The sequence below is a fragment of the Maniola jurtina genome, chromosome 6 (assembly GCF_905333055.1).
Source record: "Maniola jurtina chromosome 6, ilManJurt1.1, whole genome shotgun sequence".
NCBI lineage: Eukaryota > Metazoa > Arthropoda > Insecta > Lepidoptera > Nymphalidae > Maniola > Maniola jurtina.
Genome location: NC_060034.1, coordinates 12,619,952 through 12,640,644, shown reverse-complemented (window position 1 = coordinate 12,640,644; position 20,693 = coordinate 12,619,952).

The window sequence follows — 20,693 nt, the reverse complement described above, 5'->3', positions numbered from 1 at the left end:
ACGCTGTCGGCGAGAACTCTCTCTCCACTAGTTGGTAGCAATGACGAGAGTTATCAAAGAAAAAAACTCGTTCAGACGCTCTCTTGGCGGCCAACACAATAGTTTGAGCAATTCCTAAAAAATCGAAAATCGAGCTGATGGCCTCTTAAAATAATCTCAGTCGCCTATCCGAGCGACTGACGTAAATAATCGCTCGACGAACTCGCACATTTGCTCATAGCCCGGCGACTACACACCCGCTTATCAATTTGCTAGTCAACACGTTTCTAGTTTGTAGCTCATCTCGTTTCTCACTCATCAGTTGCGGTAGGACAAGTACTTATCCAAGTGATGATCAATGAAAGAATATTTTATTGTATGAAAAGAACGCAACAACTCTTCATTTTACATTAGCTATTACCTAATAATGGTCTTGGCTGGCTGCAACTGAAATCCAAGCTAAACAGAAAGTTCTATAAATGGCTGCGCAGCCAATTTCAATAATTAATGGCTTTATCTGATATCCGTTCTATAAATTACCTACAGGTCTATTCCAGGCTATTATTACGTTACCGATTTATTATTTTATCCGCGAAGTTTTCATGTTTCGCGGTGGTATTACGTCGATTTCTTATCTATTTTTAAGAGATATTTAAACTTTATATTATTGGCAGATAATAAAATTATTGATTGATTGAATGATTGGCTCATTGGCCACTTTTTGCTTTAGTTTCATTTGTCAAAAAGTAAACTTCAGCTTGAATAATTTAAACTTGTCATTAGTAAAGTTGGCATGCTTGGGACCTATCATACAAAAACATACTAGGTCAAAAATGATTTAATTGAAATTATAAGTATTATCAGTGTAAGCTTTGCAGTCTGGACTCTTGAGTTAACAAGGCAAGTCCGCACTTGAGATTGCAATCACATCCATTGGTTATCACGCGTCAAATATAATTTTGTCTCGAAAATCAGAAAATCAGGTCCAACAGGATTTTCAAAAACCTCAATCCTTGTGGATGAAGTTGCGGGCATCATATTATATTTGACACATGCTTAAGCTTGCATCCTGGAGACAAAAATACATATCTAAGGTATACTCTTTTTATCTCAGAAAATCAAAAAGTACCCGCGGGATTTTAAAAAAAACCCTCAATCTACGCGGATGAACCATCTAGTACTTCATAATAATTAATTAATAATGTACCTATTTTACTTATATTACGCGGGAAGTGGCTGGATGAGGAAGGCTGAGGACCGGGTGTGGTGGCGCTCTTTAGGGAAGGCCTATGTCCAGCAGTGGACGTCCACAGGCTGATGATGATGATGAATGTACCTATTTATGTTAAACACTAGTAAATAAACCGTGTGTGATTTCGGAGGTAGTAGTAAAAGACCTACCTATAGTATAAGATTCCAAATAGCCGCTCTACTGGTTAAGTAAATCTCTTTGGTTTATAGAGTATAATATCGCGTGCTCAGTTAATAGCAGTTATGTTTTAAATGACAGAATTTGCATGATATTGCGACTGAAATTATTAGTTAAAATTATTCTATTCGGTATTCTATCGTTATATGCTTAGATGAGCGGAAAAGCCCTAATTTAAATAGGTATTCAATTTTGATTTATTCTAATTCTTTCCGTAGATAATTAGGTTGTAGGTATAAATACAATTCTACACTTAAATCCATTCGTGCCTTATAACAAGTGTAAATTAAAAATTTATAACACCCCCGACAAGTGAAGGTTACAGTAATAACTAGAAAAGAACTGATAACTTTCAAACGGCTGAACCGATTTTCTTGTATTATAGCTAAGAACACTCTCGATCAAGCCACCTTTCAACAAAAAAAACTAAATTAAAATCGGTTCATTAGTTTAGGAGCTACGATGCCACAGACAGATACACAGATACACACGTCAAACTTATAACACCCCTCTTTTTGGGTCGGGGGTTAAAAAGAGACTTGAAAACTTAAAGTCAATAAAGGGGAAAATGAAAGATACCGAATTACAATGTAATCAAGTTTCCATCAAACGAACCAAAACAAATAACCGATAGCGCCGCAGAACTGCGAAACACGTAAAATTGTAAAAGTTAGCCTCGGGCTCCTATGACATACTAAAGTCTAGATAACGTACAAGTAGGTACATGCGTCACGGTTCGCGAGGGTTATGAAACTTAAAATTATTATCACCATCAGCCTGTGGACATCCAGTGTTAGACATAGGCCTTGCCCAAAGAGCGCCACTATACCCGGTCCTCAGCCTTTCTCATCCAGCCACTTCCCGCCAGCCGCTTTATATCGTCGGTCCATCGTGCTGGAGGGCGTCCCGACTACACTTGCTTATATACGCGGTCTTCACTCAAGGACTTTCCGGCTCCAACGGCATTCGGCTCTACAACAGGCATGGCCTGTATCTTAAAAGGGTATTTTAAAGAAATAAGCATTCTTTAGTCCAACTGTGTATCTTTAGTTCATTATATCAGTATCGAGCTTTTCAAAGAAGCTTAGTTGAACGTAAGTAAACATTGAAACATTTCCAAAGTTTCCGATGAAGCCCGTAAAAGGCCTTTTGAAAGGAGTTTATATTGTTTAAAAGAATTAGTCCTTTAAATTAATTATTATTATTAAGTATATTATAAAGAATTAGTCGTTTCAATTAATTATTACTTGATAAAGAATTAGTCGTTAAAATTACATAATTTATAAGTAGCTCTGTAATTATTTAGCTATAGAGACATAGTTACTTGAATTGATCCTTCGTAATAATAATTAATCGATCAAAGCTTTAAATGCCGAGGTTTATATCAATTATTTATTTTCAATTTAGTATTCAAATAACTGAAGAAGTACTTCACTTATTTGAATACTAGCTGACCGACTTCGCTCTAGTGGTTTTTTTTGACAATAATCGGTTAGGAAATGGAATTTCCAAAAACCTGAAACAGGAGGTACTTCTTAATATTTAACCCAAATCCTACGGTACCAATTTTCATGCATATAATATCTTTGGTCTGGTCTGTTGAGAGACTTCGGCCGTGGCTTGTTATCACTCTATCAGCAAAACTATATCACCAAGCGATTTCGGGGACCTGTACCATTCTGTTATTTATTTAATTAAGATGTAATATAAGTATCTTAACATCGGCAACAAATACCTACTATACAGGCTATATTAGCTATTAACTATAGATTAAAAACACTAACCATCTTCGTGACCCCCTAAAACAGCCTACCCCAAAACCACACTGTAATCAAGTGCCCATCAAACAATCCAAAGCAAAATATAACTGCCAGCGCCACAAAGTTGTGTAACGCGTAAAATTGCCAAAGTTATCTTTCTGCCCTTTATAGAAGCTTAGCAAACGTAAACGTTCAAAGTTTTTGATCAAAACCGCAGAGATCCTTTTGTTAATACAACGTTTAGATTCGTTGTTGTTTCAGTAAAATCTTGTGGGAAGAGAACCTTTTTATGTGAAGACAAGTAAGTCGTTAACTGCAATCTCGCCTAATGGTTAGTGATAACTAACAATATAGTCTTACGGCCGCAATTAGAGATCAATGTAGGGATTGTAAATGAAATTGATACAAAGATTTGTTATCTTCCAATAAATCAATCAATATTAACGGAGTTGATTAACTTATATTAGCTCCTACTGATCCATAGTAATTACGTATCTTTATTATATTGTTTACTGCTGATACGATTTCCCTTTCAATAATAAATCAATCTTTTCAAAATAAATAAGCACAATTTAGTTTAAAATATAATAGTTTATTGTAACGATCAGAGACGGTTACCGTTACTTTTTTGACATTAAAACATTTGGTTAAGTTACGTTAAATAGGTGACGTTAATAGTAGTGATAGCTAATAATACCAGTATGATTTAACGTATTTTTAACGTTAATCTATACTAATATTATAAAGAGTTAATGTTTTGTAAGTTTGTTTGTAGGGGATAATCTTTGGACCTACTGATCTTTTGAAACTTCTTTCACCAGTAGAAAGCTACACTATTCCTGAGTAACATTAGTCATATTTTATTTTCAAAAAAATTAGAGATCTCTATGAAAATTGTAATAAGCTACCTGTGCGAAGCCGGGGCGGGTTGCTAGTAGGTAATGCCTGCTTTCCGAACCGGTGTGGTGGAGTCTTGACATAATCATAAGTGGGACAAATTGTCATTCATGAAATGAATTTATTTCATTTTTTTTCATACAAAAGTCCCTGAACATAAATACAATAATCATTGGTGTTTTATTCATTATTATTATTCCAAACTCTACTGTTACGCATCTTAGGTACCTACTCTATTAATTATCAGTCTATCGTCTATGTAGTAATATAAAAACTGATAGATTAGAAATTACACCAATAAAAAATGAGTGATTCCCCCGTAAGGTACTTTTTAGATTACATGAATGATGGGGTCATTGCCCTCTCGTTACAATGATTCTAACTTGGTTGGACACAAACTAAGTACCTATTGACTACTGTACAGTTTTTTTTTTTTTTTAATTATATAGACTAGCGCTTGGCTGCAATCAGACCTGCTAGCAAGTGATGATGCAGCCTAAGATGGAGCGGAGCGCACTTGCCTAGAAGTTGCCTATTCTCTCTTGACTTGAAGGTACCCATATTATAGGTGGAAAGGAAAACTGATGCCAACAACTGTTCGATATCCTAGCGGTTCGGATTAGAATTTTGAAAATGAGAACTCACTCGCCATTTTATCTCTGTGGTGTCAACTGTCTTCTCAAAAGTACGGTCACCTTTAAAATAAGGGCTAAAATCGTATTTTTGACACACATGTTACAAATGCGGAAGTGTGTTTGTTTGTTCGTTTCTCCTTTAATCACGCTGCGAAAGATCAACGGATTGACGTGATTTTTTGCAGCCATATAGTTAAAGACCTGTACAGTGTCATAGGCTACTTTTTATCCCAGATAATCAAGGAGTTCTCACGAGATTTCAAAAAACTAAATCCACACGGACTAAGTCGCGACCATCAGCTAGTTTATCATAATTAAGTTAAATATTGCCATTATGCACTTCTATTTAGGTTGCTTATTGTTTTCTTTTTGTCTTTCTTTTTTTGATAGTGTATAATATAAAGCATATATATTTTATTTCATTCCAAAAATCTGTTGTTTCCATGAGCGCATCATGGAGTTAGTGCATCAAACTTATATTTAAAATCTAAATTTGAAAAATATGCAGTGGTACTTTTCTGCCAACATAGAATAAGCAAAGCATGTCTACTGCAAGGATGAGCCAATTTTATATTTGCAGCCTTGAGCGTTTTCTTGTGAAAGAAACCGCTCGTGGCAAAGAATAAAATAAATATTAAATAACTTGCAATATCCTTGGTTAGTTGAGAAATGTATTGTGCAGTTGTGTGTTATAACGGGACTATATCCGGACTTATAAAGGGCAACTTTAAGAGTTAGCTAAAGAAACAAAATATCTGTTATTTCTATGAGATCTTGGTTAGAGTTAGAGTCAGGAGTTAGAGCTGTAGGGGCTTTAGTAATAGTTCAGATACAACAGATCAACCGCGTGGATCTTATTTGCTGACATTCTTGCTAATTTTCTCTTACTTAAATAATTCCGTTTCATACAAGACAACTTTTCTTTTCCCGATTTCTCGTAGGAATTCCACAGTTTTCCGATTCGGTAAATAAAAAGTCCACCCTTTTGAATGCAAACACACTATTATCTAAGTAGCTACAATGCCCGGCGAAAAGAGGGGAATCTTGAAAATCGGCTGGCAAATCGCGGGTGCAAGAATACAAGCCCTTGATGTCCGCATTTGCAAATTTTTCCTGACAAAAATACACATAATAATAATTATACATACACTAACTTTCAACCTTAACGTTAGAAGTTGTAATATAGGGAAGTAATAATTGGATTATAGGCAAGATGCTTTGCGGTGCCCACTGCCCACTGATTCAGCGCGTTTGACGAGGTTTAACGGTGGTCTGCATCGCATCGCGGTTGTGACTTTTTAGGCGTCCAAAGTAAGATAAATACCGACCAAGTATAAAAAAGTCTCGTGAAATATTGAGAGTGAGTAATAGAAAAATACAGGACTCATATCAAGCTAGTCTACATTGGCGTTCAGTTAGAGTAGAGGTATCTGGTTCGAGAGGTAGATAAATATAGGTAGGAAATTCGAAAGTCATTTTAGAATCGCAGCATGTGCTACTTGGAACTGATAAAATTTCCTTTTTATGAATTCCCGGTATATTAAGTGTTTGCATCAATGTGGAAGTTCTATTTGCATTCCAGATAGTGTACATACATTATGATAAGCATTTTTTTCTAGAAAATACTACTACTACAATCTTATTTAGTAATCTTACTTGCTGCCTTTTACGAATATAGAGTAGGTAGGTAGGTAGGTCTTTAAAATATTATAAAAATGATGAATGAGCTACACTGCCGCTGTGGTGACACCAAGTGAAGGTTACAGTAACTAGAAAAGAGCTGATAACTTTCAAACGGCCGAACCGATTTTCTTGGATTAAAGCTAAGAACACTCTCGATCAAGTCGCTTTTCAAACAAAAAACCTAAAAGTAAATCGGTTCATTAGCTTAGGAGCTACGATGCCACACACAAATACACAGATACACACGTCAAACTTATAACACCCCTCTTTTTGGGTCGGGGATAAAAAACCAAGCAATAGTGAAGTTTGACGCATCGGTCCTTTAATTTAAAAAGCGATTTCCGATAAATGCAATAGATAAGCCATGTTTACTCCTCCACTGCCGAAATTACCCCGTCTGACGCAGATTGATTGTGATTCATAGCCCGCATTGCGTTCCCGGCCTAATTAACTTTTACCTGCAGTTAAAACAATACTACTTGTCTTTAGGATAAGAAATAGGAATACAAAGGGAAATATAGCTCAAAATGAACTAAAACAAAATGATATGGGACGCCCTCCACTTTAGTATAGGTACCTACAAGTTAAGAGTGAATAGACAAATTCTAGGCAAGCGGGCTTCATCTTAGGCTGCATTATCACTTGCTCGCAAGTCTGATTGCAACCAAGCGCTAGTTAGTCTTTAATTTAAAAAAAAAACCTCTGTCCAAAAGCAGATAACGTCTTTCGGTTGAAACTACGACTAACCACTACGGCGACGACTAGTGGAAGAGTTACTGTAACTAACAAAATTTCACAGAAATATCATTCGATTCAGTTCTCATTAATCGGCGAATGTAAGTGGAAATCCAATCCCGAAAGTTCGACACTTAACGGGCAATGTGTGAATTTCGGACGATTTACAAGTAGGTCAAATGGTGAGTGATCTGATCAAATGCAGTAAACAGTTCTGCCAGCGTTGCATTAGCCCCGCGTTCGTTTAGGCGTAAAATTAGGAGTAAGTAGGTATATCAAACAATGATGGGCATTAAGTATGAGTGGTAGATGCTCTTGACGATTCAAAAGCACTTGTAAATGTCTAATTGAATAAAAATATTTGGACCTTTGAATTTTATATTTAAGAAGATTAGTACATTAAATGAATATTAATTAGAGCACTTAGTTTTTATCCAATATTTATTCAAACTACATTTCTAAAATATTCACATTAGTAGATAAAAGCTTTATTCGAATTAATGATTCAAATAAATTGACTAGCACTTTAATTGAGGTTCTTTGCTATAAATTATTTACTGCATGGAGGAATAGTGAGCCGGCTACACATAACATAGGCTTGGTTCACAATAGTTCAAAACACATATTTTACTTGGTGCTTAATCTTAGGGTCTAAAAATTCTCGATTCGATTCCCCGCAAGGGGTTTAGGTAAAATTTTATAATTTCTGAATCTCTGGTATGGTCTGGTGGGGGGCTTCGGACGTGGCTAGTTACCACCTCATCGGCAAAGTGATTTAGCGTTCCGGTACGATGCCATGTAGAAACCAAATGGTATGGGTTTTATGGAAACTGCCATACACCTTCCAGTTAAGCCTACATCCATCTTAGATTGCATAACTTACCACCAGCTGTGATTGCAATCAAGGCTTAACTTGCATTCGTTTGGCAAATATATATTTTTAATTTATAGATTAGCGTTTGGCTGCAATCAGACCTGCTAGCAAGTTATGATGCAGCCTAAGATGGACCGCGCTTGCCTAGAAGATGCCTATTCGCTCTTGACTTGTATTAAAAGTGGCAGAAAACTGATGCTGGATGGGCGTTCCATATCCTAACGGTTCGAATCAGAAACGAAGAGACAAATCGCTTCATACGATCACGAAGGCATTTCGACTAGGTACGTACGGGTGCTTTACTTACAATGTGGTACACCTATTGGGGCTGGTGTCACAGATGAAAATGTTACATTTGTATGCTTTGTGTTTATCTGTGACTCAACAACAATTAAATGCATTTTGTTTCTTTCTTTCTTACTTAATTTAGAGATGCAAACGTGAACCCAGCCTTAGGTAAACACGTATTACCTGCGAACGGCGGCCGCTAATTTATTTATGCCGGGAGTATGCCCAGCGATATCTCAATGCCTCGCCTATATATTTTGCCTCACTTCTTTATTTGCATTCTGGAAGAGTTATGCGTTCTCTTTGGTGGGTTGTAGAACTGCTAACTGCTTCGATTAAAAGATTTATTTAAATAGGTACTTAATTTTGTGCAAATTAAAAAAAAATGCAAAGTCGCAGCTCGGTCTAGTTCACCCAAATCTTAAAAAAAACTAAATGTCTTAGAACTGCCAATTGCTCGTGGTAGCTCCAAAACAAAAATTAAAGGGGGCTTTATGCCACCATATTTGAAAACGTGCGGTCAAAATTATTTTGATTTTAATGGACTGTATTAGCGGTTAATTGCCCCATAAAAACGTAGCATTCGACGAAGGAGAAAAAATGGATGTGTCCAGGGAGTGGTTAGGTAAATTTGGACTTACGTGGCTGGAATGGTTCAAAAGTCTGTTCCGAACTGCAGCTTTCTCGTCACCACACTTTTACCATCACTGATCCCTGGCCAGGGTATATTTGTAAATCGCTGTTGCACTATGTGTCGTGTTGGGTGTAGACACAGTTTTCGATGAGCGGTATGTATAACTTCACAATGGCGGCGCGCACGTGGTATTGCGGTGGTTTATTAAAAGCACACTTGCAGCGGACACGATGGATTATATTGCACTGAGGTGTCGGTTTTTTTTTCGTACATTAGCGTTGCGTTGAGTCCATGAGTGGGAAAGGAAAGGATATATAGGATAGAGTGAGTGCGAGGATCTATGATCTATGAAGACCCGTTATGATACATTAATTAGTACAGTAATTTGAAGTATGTGGCGCCATCTATTGAGATTTACCACGCCCCTCAGCATGAAGGCTCTGCTTCATCAAATTATTAAGTAAAAAGGATATAAAGTAGCGTTAAACTTATAAATTAAAACCCATATTGCAAGGGTGCGTAATATTGCAGATAACTTAAAACTAAGTAAAACTACAACTTAAATATAAATTAAAACTACTGAGTTGGCAACGGACAAAGCTTAACTATAGGCCTGTCGTAAGTTCCAGACTTAGTTCTAACTTGCGCGACACGAACCACTCCGTCTCGACCAGGCATCACCTTGGTAATAATTCCAATTGGCCATTGGAGGGGTGGTGCGTTTTCCATAATAATCAACACAACAGTCCCTACGGTAATAGGATTATTTGGCGTATTCCATTTTTCACGCGTTTGTAAATTATGCAAATATTCAGTCTTGAACCGTTTCCAAAACGACTGAACAAGTGAATCTAATAAAGCAAACCTTGTCAAAAGACTCGCGCGCTCTCCCGTAACATCAGGAGCTGGAATAAACTCCAACGGTAAGGTTGAAAGAAAATGCGATGGCGTTAATGCGGTTGGCTCAGAAGGATCTGAACTTAAAACATATAGAGGTCGACTGTTGAGTACAGCCTCGATTTGATTAAGCACGGTGAGCATTTCCTCGTAAGTCAAAATTTGCTTGCCGATTACGCGAAAAAGAAGAGTTTTAACACATTTAATATTGCTCTCCCAAATACCACCAAAATGGCTACCGTATGCCACATTCAGTTTCCAATTGATACGATGAGTCGCCAATGCTGCACCGAGCTCTTTATAATACTCTTCTGATCTCAAAAAGGTGTGTAACTCACTTAAATAAGCCTTAGACGAAACAAAATTCGTGCCTCGGTCACTGTACAGAATTTGACAGTTACCCCTTTTTGACAAAAATCTTTTGAGACAATTCAGAAAACAGGCAGAGCTTAAGTCAGACGCTAATTCTATATGTATTGCCTTTGTGACTAAACAAACAAATAGGCAAATATATGCCTTCTGACTGCGTACGCCGCGTTTTTTAGTTAAAGTTATATAAAGCGGTCCTGCGTAATCAACGCCTGTATGTAGGAAAGCCTTACTTTTCTCCACTCGACATTCAGGAAGATCAGACATAAGGGGAAAGGTAGGCTTGGGATTTTGTTTAAAGCATGCATTGCATTTATGGATGCGCTGGCGCACCACACGACGAGCGGATAGTATCCAATATCTTTGCCTCAATAAAGATATAAGTAATTGAGGACCAGCGTGTAATTGATTGCGATGGTAATGATCGATTAGAAGATCAATTATATGTCCTTTTTTGGGTAATAAAGCGGGATGTTTATGAGAATAATCCAAGGAGGAATATGAAAGTCGTCCGCCAACGCGTAGAATGTCATCAGATATAAAAGGAAACAACTTCTGCAATTTTGACGAACAAGGTTTGTTATTCTTAATGTTGTCAATGTCAGTTTTAAAAGCTGATTGCTGTACTGCTCGAATGATTGTTAACTCAGCTGTTTCGATGTCTTCGGCTGTAATAATGTCTCTACGCGGAAGCTTCTTCATGAATCTAAGTGCATATACTACAGCGTGTACAAACTTAGTCCAAGAAGAACATTTGGACCCAAGCGTTATAATTGGGTGCTCGTCCTGTGATGTTACTACATGAACCGTAGTTTTCGTCTCAGGTAAAGAAGAATTGTCGCGAGGTGAAAACTTTGTTATAGGCCATTCTTCCGAGGGTAAAGAAATCCATGAGGGACCTTCAAACCAAAGTGCGTGTTCTGAGAACTGTGTGGGCATAAGACCACGAGATACACAGTCAGCAGGATTTTGAATCCCTGCGATATGATAAAAATTCACCTTAAGTGGCGACAAATGCGTATGAATTTGTGAAATGCGGTTAGCCACATAAGTATTAAATTTGTGCGGTGACGAGAGTGCCCAGCAGAGGGCGACTTCTGAATCTGAGAATGCGAGGACTTCCTTTATGTTTACGCGGGAGGATATCGTATGGTAGACCGAACTTACTAGACGAGCAAGCAAAACAATTCCATTCAACTCAAGTCTGGCGAGTGTGACCGTTGGCTTCAGTGGTGCTACACGTGATTTCGAACAGACCAGTGTGACTATAGGCGGCTGACCTTCGTTTTCAACGTGTAAGTACACGACACAGCCATAGGCCTTCTCACTAGCGTCGGAAAACGCCAGAATTGAAACTTGAGAATTTTCTTTAATTCCTGTATGCCGCGGAAATTGAAGAGTGGAAATGATTGGCAATTCGGAAATATAATTTTGCCATTGGTCAACAATGTGTTGCGGCGGAGAATCATCCCATCCCATATTCAGAAGCCATAACTCCTTTATGAGTAATTTAGCGAATAAAATGACTGGACCTACAAGGCCCAAAACATCATACAGGCGTGCGGTAGCTGAGAGGATAGCTCTTTTTGTACAAGATGTAGGCGGTTGCGAGACTTTGAAAACAAACTTATCAGAAGCGGGAAACCAATGTAAACCTAGAATCTTGAAGGTGTGCTCATCTTCAAAGGATATACCTTCAGACTGTCGGTGAGACTGCGGTATATGTCGTATGAGTTCAGGGGAGTTGCTAGTCCACTTGACTAGATCAAACCCTCCAGACTTGAACATCTGGATTAGTTCGTTCGCTATCGCAACTGCTTCCTCAGTGGAAGAAGCAGAGGAAGCAAGATCATCCATATAGATGTCCCTTTCGACAATCGCAGCGGCAAAAGGCCATCTCTCTCTCTCCTGCTTAGCAACTTCGCGCAGAGTACGAAGCGCCAAGAAGGGTGAGGAGCGCAATCCGAAAGTAACGCGGTTGAATTCATACGTCTCAAGCGGTTCATCACTATCAAATCTATATAAGATTCTTTGGTATTTACGGTGCGGGGGGTGCACTTGAATGCATAAGTACATTTGCCTCACGTCGGCAAAGAACGCTATTTTAAATACTCTGACGTTTAGCAAAATATTAAAGATTTCTGCCTGCAGGTTACAACCCGTGTGGAGAATATCATTCAGAGACAGGTTTGAGTCTGACTTCATCGACGCATCTAGAACAATTCTAAGGCGGGTGGTCGACTTGTCGTTACGTATGACAGGATGATGCGGTAGGTAAAACCCAGGTGAGGTACATTCCTCAGGAGGAACCCTTGAGATAATACCCTTGTCTAAATAGTCCTGAATGACTTCATTATACTGTACGCGTAATTCGGGGGATTTAGCGAATTTCCTTTCTAACATTAGATATCTCCGTTTGGCAGCGATGAAAGAGTCACCTAGCCCTTCAGGGCTCTCCCTAAACGGTAGATCAACGGAAAAGCTACCATCCGCGTTACGAGTTGTCGTCGAGGTATATATATCTTCGCATTCCTGCTCAGCGGGGCTTAGAAATCTCCTTTCAGGTACCTCTTCTACAGTCCAAAATTTTTCTAAAAGATTATCAAGCGGTTCGGGACTGGTAGTGCAAAAGGCAGAAGTGTGCGAAAATAGCGAAAGAGTAGGCGCATGACCTAGGATAACATACCCTAGAGATGTCTCTATGGCCGATGGAGAGTTATCGTTACCTGTTATTTTATTAAAAAGCAATATATCACAATAAAGTTTTACTCCAACTAATATATCTATGCTTCCTGGCTCAGAAAAACTATCATCAGCTAACGGAATGTCTTTAATTAAGTGGTCTAAAGCAGACACATCGACTCGTGTATTCGGTAGCTGAGAAGTAATTTTTTCTACCACCAGGGGGCGTATGTGATATTCTTTAGTATCATCAAAACGAGATTTGAATTTAAAGTCGGAAATCCCAAGTATCTTTTGAGAAGTCCCACCGATTCCCTGAACTTCAGAGAAGCGGCTTTGCGTGTGAACAGGTAATGATAATCTCTTGCAGCAAGTCATAGAAATATAATCACTTTGTGAGCCGGGGTCAATGAGACAACGCACAAAGTGAGGGCGATTGTACTTATCTAGTACTTTAATTTTAGCGGTGCCCAACAAGGCGGTTGTAGCGGGATGGTCGTGATGTTCACGAGATATAGTACATATAGAAGAGGCAATGTTAGCGGATGAATCATTGGACGATTCTGATACATTAATTTTTGCGGGAGAACTAGCGGACGTCGAAGCGGACGTCGGAGCGGACGTCGAAGCTGACGCATGAGCGGGTTGAATTACATTATTTTCAGAGTGATTGCTCGGCACAGTGCGAGACATATCATCCGAATTAGCGGGTTGCGACAGTGTGCAATTATAAAGGTGCGGACAGATATGTGACGTTGGCGCATTGACAACGACACTACAGTTTGATTTACTAGATTTAGCGAAACACAAACTTGAATGGTGACGTTTAAGCGGAAAGCAATTTGAGCAGTTTTTAGTGCTGCTACAAGCGGGATATTTATGCGAGGTGCTTAAGCAGTTTGTACAGTATGAATTATTTTTAACAATTTCGTACCTTTGCCTAGGAGTTAATTTCATAAACTCAGTGCACTTGTATAAGTGGTCATGCTTTTCATTTTTACAGATGACACACTTATGATTTTCATGTGAGCTACGAGCGCTTTCCGTATTGACAAAAGACTTAGTAGACTTAGTAGACTTAGTAGACCTCGTGACAGGTGTAGGTATGTGTCTAGAGCGAGCTTTATTTTGCAACTGTGCATTAACATTGCTCCCTCTAGACAGCAGCTTGCTCTGTTCCTTCACGAAATCTATAAGACTTTTATATGTTGGAATTTGTTTTTTACGATTAATAAGCTCAAACATTTTAACGGTATCTTCATCTAATTTAAGCGTAGCCAAATGAAGGAATATAAAATCAGTCAGATCAATTTTTAACTGTTTAAGTGCTTCTACCGATGAATCAAAAGTGTTTATGAAATTATCTGGTGCGGTATCATTATTATTAGCAAGTGGCTTGAATTGCAACACTTGATTTAAATAAGCGGAAGCGAGCGAGCGGGGGTCGTCGTACTTCTGTATTAAGGCATCCCAGATGATATTATAATTTTCAGCTGTTGCTGGCAACCCTGAACAAACTGCGGCAGCCCTATCAGTTAATTTTCCGACTAGGTAAAATACCCTTTCACTATTATTTAAATTCGGGTTATCATGAATCATACTTTTAAACTGCTGATAAAACAACGGCCATTTAGTTAAATCACCATTAAATGAAATAAGATCAATAGGCGGAAGATGCGATTTTAATTTAGGGAACTTTGACAAAGACGCCATGTTAGATTCAGATTCTTTATTGCTGTTAGTCGCTAAGACTTGTTTGACATAACAAAATAATTCCTCGAAAGACATCCATGATTGATAATTAATAGGATTTTTAGGATTTAATTTTAACTGTATAGCGTTATATGAATCTAAAGTTTGCTCGAATTCCTTCCGTAAAGTGTCTAGGTTACCTGACTGGCATAAAAGATTAGGTAGTTTACTAGCATCAATTTCTACTTGCAAGGCGGCATCGTAGATTCGTTGCATTCGGGCAAACATCGCATCGCGTTTCGATTCTAATATTAACATTTGACATTCGTCATGTGTACGCGGTATATCTGAATCACCCTTTGTAGTCATTTTGAAAACTCAAAGTACCTAAATAAATCGAACACAAGGTAATATGGTATTTAACTATGTTGGTTAAATATGTCAGTTAAAAAATATCGATATTATGTAACCAATATAGCTTAGCGGTAAGTATATACTATAAAATGCGTTGGTTATACTGTGAAAACACACAACTTCTATATTTAGGCGAGCGGTTAAATTATTGCGTTGCAAACGTAAAAATATTATTTACGGAACGCGTATTTGAGTGCATACAATAATCACAATGCTGGTTGAATACCTACTCCGCGCGCAATGGCTCGTACCTACATTAGTCTATTCATAAAATCGACAGCGGAACTTATGTAGGTACCTACCTTATTCGCGTCTTATAAGTAACGACAACTTAAATGTTAACTACTACGTACCTATAAGTAGATCTATACGTTTTATTTTCCAGGTTTGCGGAATTATATTATGGTTAAATCTTATACCGAAATAATAAAGCTGTGCGGGTATATGAAATTTTATAAAAAATACTTTATTACTTCTAACCTAGAATATCAAACGCTAGAATTACGTAGGTATATCGTAGGCCGTACTTATAATCTAATAATTCTGCAATATTACGACACGATGCAACATTAGGTATCCATAAATCGTGAATGCTACTTGAAATAATTCAAACTTATTGACTCGACGTAGGTAGATGGTACCTACTATAATTTAATTTAACTAAAGAATCGAGTCAATTTTATTCTGAAATCGGATGGTTAAGCCCATAAATCCGATTAAAAGATTCTGAAATCCGGTTCGAGAATGGACCATAAAATATGGTAGCTCCAAAACAAAAATTAAAGGGGGCTTTATGCCACCATATTTGAAAACGTGCGGTCAAAATTATTTTGATTTTAATGGACTGTATTAGCGGTTAATTGCCCCATAAAAACGTAGCATTCGACGAAGGAGAAAAAATGGATGTGTCCAGGGAGTGGTTAGGTAAATTTGGACTTACGTGGCTGGAATGGTTCAAAAGTCTGTTCCGAACTGCAGCTTTCTCGTCACCACACTTTTACCATCACTGATCCCTGGCCAGGGTATATTTGTAAATCGCTGTTGCACTATGTGTCGTGTTGGGTGTAGACACAGTTTTCGATGAGCGGTATGTATAACTTCACAATGGCGGCGCGCACGTGGTATTGCGGTGGTTTATTAAAAGCACACTTGCAGCGGACACGATGGATTATATTGCACTGAGGTGTCGGTTTTTTTTTCGTACATTAGCGTTGCGTTGAGTCCATGAGTGGGAAAGGAAAGGATATATAGGATAGAGTGAGTGCGAGGATCTATGATCTATGAAGACCCGTTATGATACATTAATTAGTACAGTAATTTGAAGTATGTGGCGCCATCTATTGAGATTTACCAGCTCGGATGTAAAAGTTTATTTTGATACTAAATGATGCCTACGACTCCGCCCGTGTGGATTTAGGTTTTTAAATTACGGGGAACTCTTTTATTGTCTGGCATAAAAAGTAGTCCATAGACTACTAAAATACCAAAATTTGGTAAAGTTAGACATATCTTACCAAATATTGTCAAAATAGGTTGAATAGCTGGACTGTGAAAACCTAGCAACCAGACGGTTAGGCAAACAGACAGACACACTTGCATTTATTATATTAAATTAATAAATTAACAGTATGGATTTACTTTGTGCACTTAAGAAATTTTTGAAAAAATAAACTAAAAAAACCTTATGTTTTATCTATTTGTTTTCATTTATAGCCAGAGATATAATTTCACTTTAATGCCGATTAGATAAATAATGCTTAACTTCCGGAATAATGTTTACTGCTTGATATGAATCATGATTATTTATCAGAGCACAATCATTTGCAAATAATAAAAGTTACTAATGATCCACGGGCACTAATAAAAAAACAGGTGATAGCCTACTGGTTAAGCCGGTCCCCCTATCAGAGGTCGGGGGTTCGAAGTTTTCTAAGTTATGTGCCTTTTAATTAATTAAAGATCGATTGCTTTAACGGTGAAGAAAACATCAACAGAGAGTTCTCCATAATGTTCTCATTCGAAGAGAAGACCCATGCTCAGTAGTGTATCGGTGTTTAGGTAGTTTCAAAAAAGAAGGATATTATAACGCAAGGTCGGCTCTATATATAGAAATCCTAGTAAAATTAAAATTTCTGTGATCAGAAATGAGGGTGCAAATGGTACTACAATAAATATAAAATGATGTTGGAAAGCAATTAGCGAATACAGCAATACATTCTGAACTGAAATAGATTTAAAAAAAAAAATGTAGTTCAAAGAACTCACAAGAACAAAAAATACAAATGATGGTAAAACTACAAAATTAAAACTAAACTTACGAGCTAGAAAATACAAAGAACAAAAACGATTTCGTGTTAACTCGCCCAATATCGATGCCTACGATGCCAATTCAAAATCAACTGAACTACCACCGCCAACGAAAGATAAAGGCAATATTATGCTTTTGAAAATAAAAGTAGGTACTCGATTGAATTTTCTCGTAATACTTTTGCATTCAAGATTAGCTACAGATCCTTACAGTTTATTATACAGATTTACTGAATATAGAATAATAAGGAAAATATTATAAAATATTTTTTACAATTTGTTTCATTTTATGCCTAAAGTTTTTATTAACCGAAAAAGAATTGCCACTAACTATAAACAGTAAGTATATTGAATACTTGTATGGTATTCATGTAATGTATAGTACCTACATATTATTGCGTTCATAGTAACCATGTAAATGTAATTATTATATAATATTGACATTATATTATTTTGTAACGTCTATTTCATCTACTGTCTCGGCCTAACGTGATTTTTTTCATCAGGGCTCTTTTCTTCCGAGAAAGAAATGAGAAAAAATTGCTAATTTCTCAAGGGACGCACGAATCAAATTTTATTCCGTACACAGAGGAAGCCCGTAAATTGCGTGTTCTTGGATGGTGTGACAGCATTATTGTGGTAAACTGTGCTAAAACAACACTTCGTAAGGATAATATAAAATGAATATAGAAATAAACTTGCTGGAAAGTTAAAAAAAATAAGTTTACTACTTAACAAAACTTTGATGGAATGTACACGGTCAAATGATGTATACGCAAAAAATATTAAACTCTATCATGATTTCAAAACACCAATAGCAATATTACCTAGTAAATATTTACTAGCTTAGTAAAAAAGTCCCTAAAATAGTCTTTCAAATCTTTATTATCTACATTGAAATCGCACGTCGCTTATTTCACCGTCATTGTTATAGATGGCTAATAAATATTTTTCAGAATATCACCGCAAAAGACAGGGGAAATTTTGTTATCTTGTAGGTAATTGTAGGGCTTGTATATTTCAATAATAACAATATTGATTGCACCAAAATGGATTATTTTTACTACCCTTATCTTCTTCCTTTTCCGTATAAATATCGGGAACTAATTGCCAAAAGCACAGTTGAAAGACTAAACTAAAGAAATAATCATGAGTAACAAATTGTTCGTAGCATTCGTCGCTCTCTGCGCAGTGCTGCTGGCGGTCCACACTGCTTCCTGTGAAGATGTCGAGGTTGAACAACCTGGTAAAAAAATCTGTTTACTTAATTTTATATACTGAGCTTTTCCAACTTCAATGTAATAACTATAATTACTATAGTAAACATTGTTTCTGTAGCAAACTTTCTTTCAACGCATGTAAAAGGGTTACCTACATTCTTCCAGGTACCAGGTTTCTTCCCACGTCTCTCTTTCCTAAGACATATTCTTCAAGGCTAGATTAAATACAATGTAGGATGTCATGTACAGGATAATAGTTACGAACAAGTACAGATATTATCCCAGGCTGCTTCATGAATTTCCTTTCAAGGCAGAATTCTTGGAAGGAAATTGCAAACAGCATCACGATATTTTAATGTTTACCCTTTTTAGGGTTCCGTACCTCAAAAGGAAAAACGGAAAGCTTATAGGATCACTTTGTTGTCTGTCTGTCTGTCTGTCTGTCTGTCTTTCCGTTATCCTATAATCATGTTTGGCAGGTAGTTAGGTCTTATAGCACAGATACAGGAATAAATCTGAAAACCACGAATTTGTGGTTACATAATTAAAAAAAAATTAAAATGTGTTTCAATTTTCAAAGTAAGATAACTATACAAAGTGGGGTATCATATGAAAGGGCTTTACTTGTTTATAGATGAGCTGTACATTCTGAACCCGGGCTCGGCGTTTCCCTTCATCGTGACTGACCCGAACAACCCCATCCTCCGCTCGGACAGCCGCCAGATCATCCGCATATGCATCGCCAGCCAGTGCCAGTCTGTGTGCAGATCCTGGGGCTTCAGGATTGGTCGCTGTAACGCTCAAGCTATTTGCGTTTGCTCGCGTTGAAATGAATCGAGACAATTTTAATATTATTTTTTAATCATTATTCCAAATCTAAAAAGTTCTACTGTTTAAAGTATGTATTTGTATCTGCTTATACGTATTAAATAAAGTAATTTATTTTGTATTTCGGTTTTTGATTTTTTCCTTTATATTTTGTCATGTGTGAGAGAGAATATTATACTTATTATTTTAATACATACATCTGCAGATTCAATTTCTGTTAAAGAGTTTTTAAGTTGCGGGCTAAAAAAATTAATGGAATTCAAGCAAATATTACTTTTATCTAAAAATGAAATTGATAGAGCGAACTTGACGATGCTCAGACTTGCTCAGCTTAAGACACTGCTAAAATGAGACAGATTTAAGCCAGCTATAGTATAACTCCCACTGTCTCCTTTTAACAGTGTCTTATTTCTGAGCAAAGTTGAAAATGCCATAATATTATGTAGATTTCAGCCTTAGTTTGGTAAACCCACGAAGTAGCTAGTATTTAGTATTTACTTATAATAAAACTATAACTGAAAGATTTTCACAATTTTGGAACGGACATTTTTAAACAATAGCCATAAAATAATTATAGTTAGCTATGAGAATACTGTAAGATTCAAAACGAAAAACGCAACACGCAATAGAATTATTAGTGGCATGACATGATGAGTCAAAAAAAATCTTTTTCTTTGCAAATGTTATGAACAGCTGTTGTAAGCGTTTTCTCAACGACAGCTACTCATTACACTCTTTGCAAATACGTAGATGGTGCCCGAGAATTCCACGTGGATGCATGTTTTTTTAAGAATTATGTGAGAACTCTTTGATTTTTCGGGACAAAAATAGTCTCTGTCCGTCCCCGGGATGCAAGCTATCTCTGTACCAAATTTTAGCAAAATCGGTTAAATTGATGAGCTATGATAAGCTAACAGAGAGTTATTAATATTATAGTATGGATTCTCGTTCAAAGTATTAGTTTATTGTTATGGCACACTGATTGTGCAAGAATAAATAGCACTAAGTACTTATAATAATTAACAATTCTACAAAATAAACTTAAATCTAAATTAAAACTAAAATAAATTAAATTAAATGTACAACCTCATCGAAACCACCGCAGCCAGGCATTGTAAACAAGATGCTGGCAGTATTGCCCTTTTGAATGGCCTAACTAGTCCGTCTTTGCCCAAGGTAGCTGCCCACTCTCGGATCCCTGGTTGAGTCGAGAACCCTTTTTGAAATTTCCTACACAAGAGCTCGAACCCCGGGCTGCACAGCTTTGAGGCTATGGGGCCCGGATCTCCACGCCAAAAGGTACAACGAGAAACTCCCATCGAGATTTTTTCATATTTGCACATCAAGGCCTCTTCGGCAAGTATACTTGT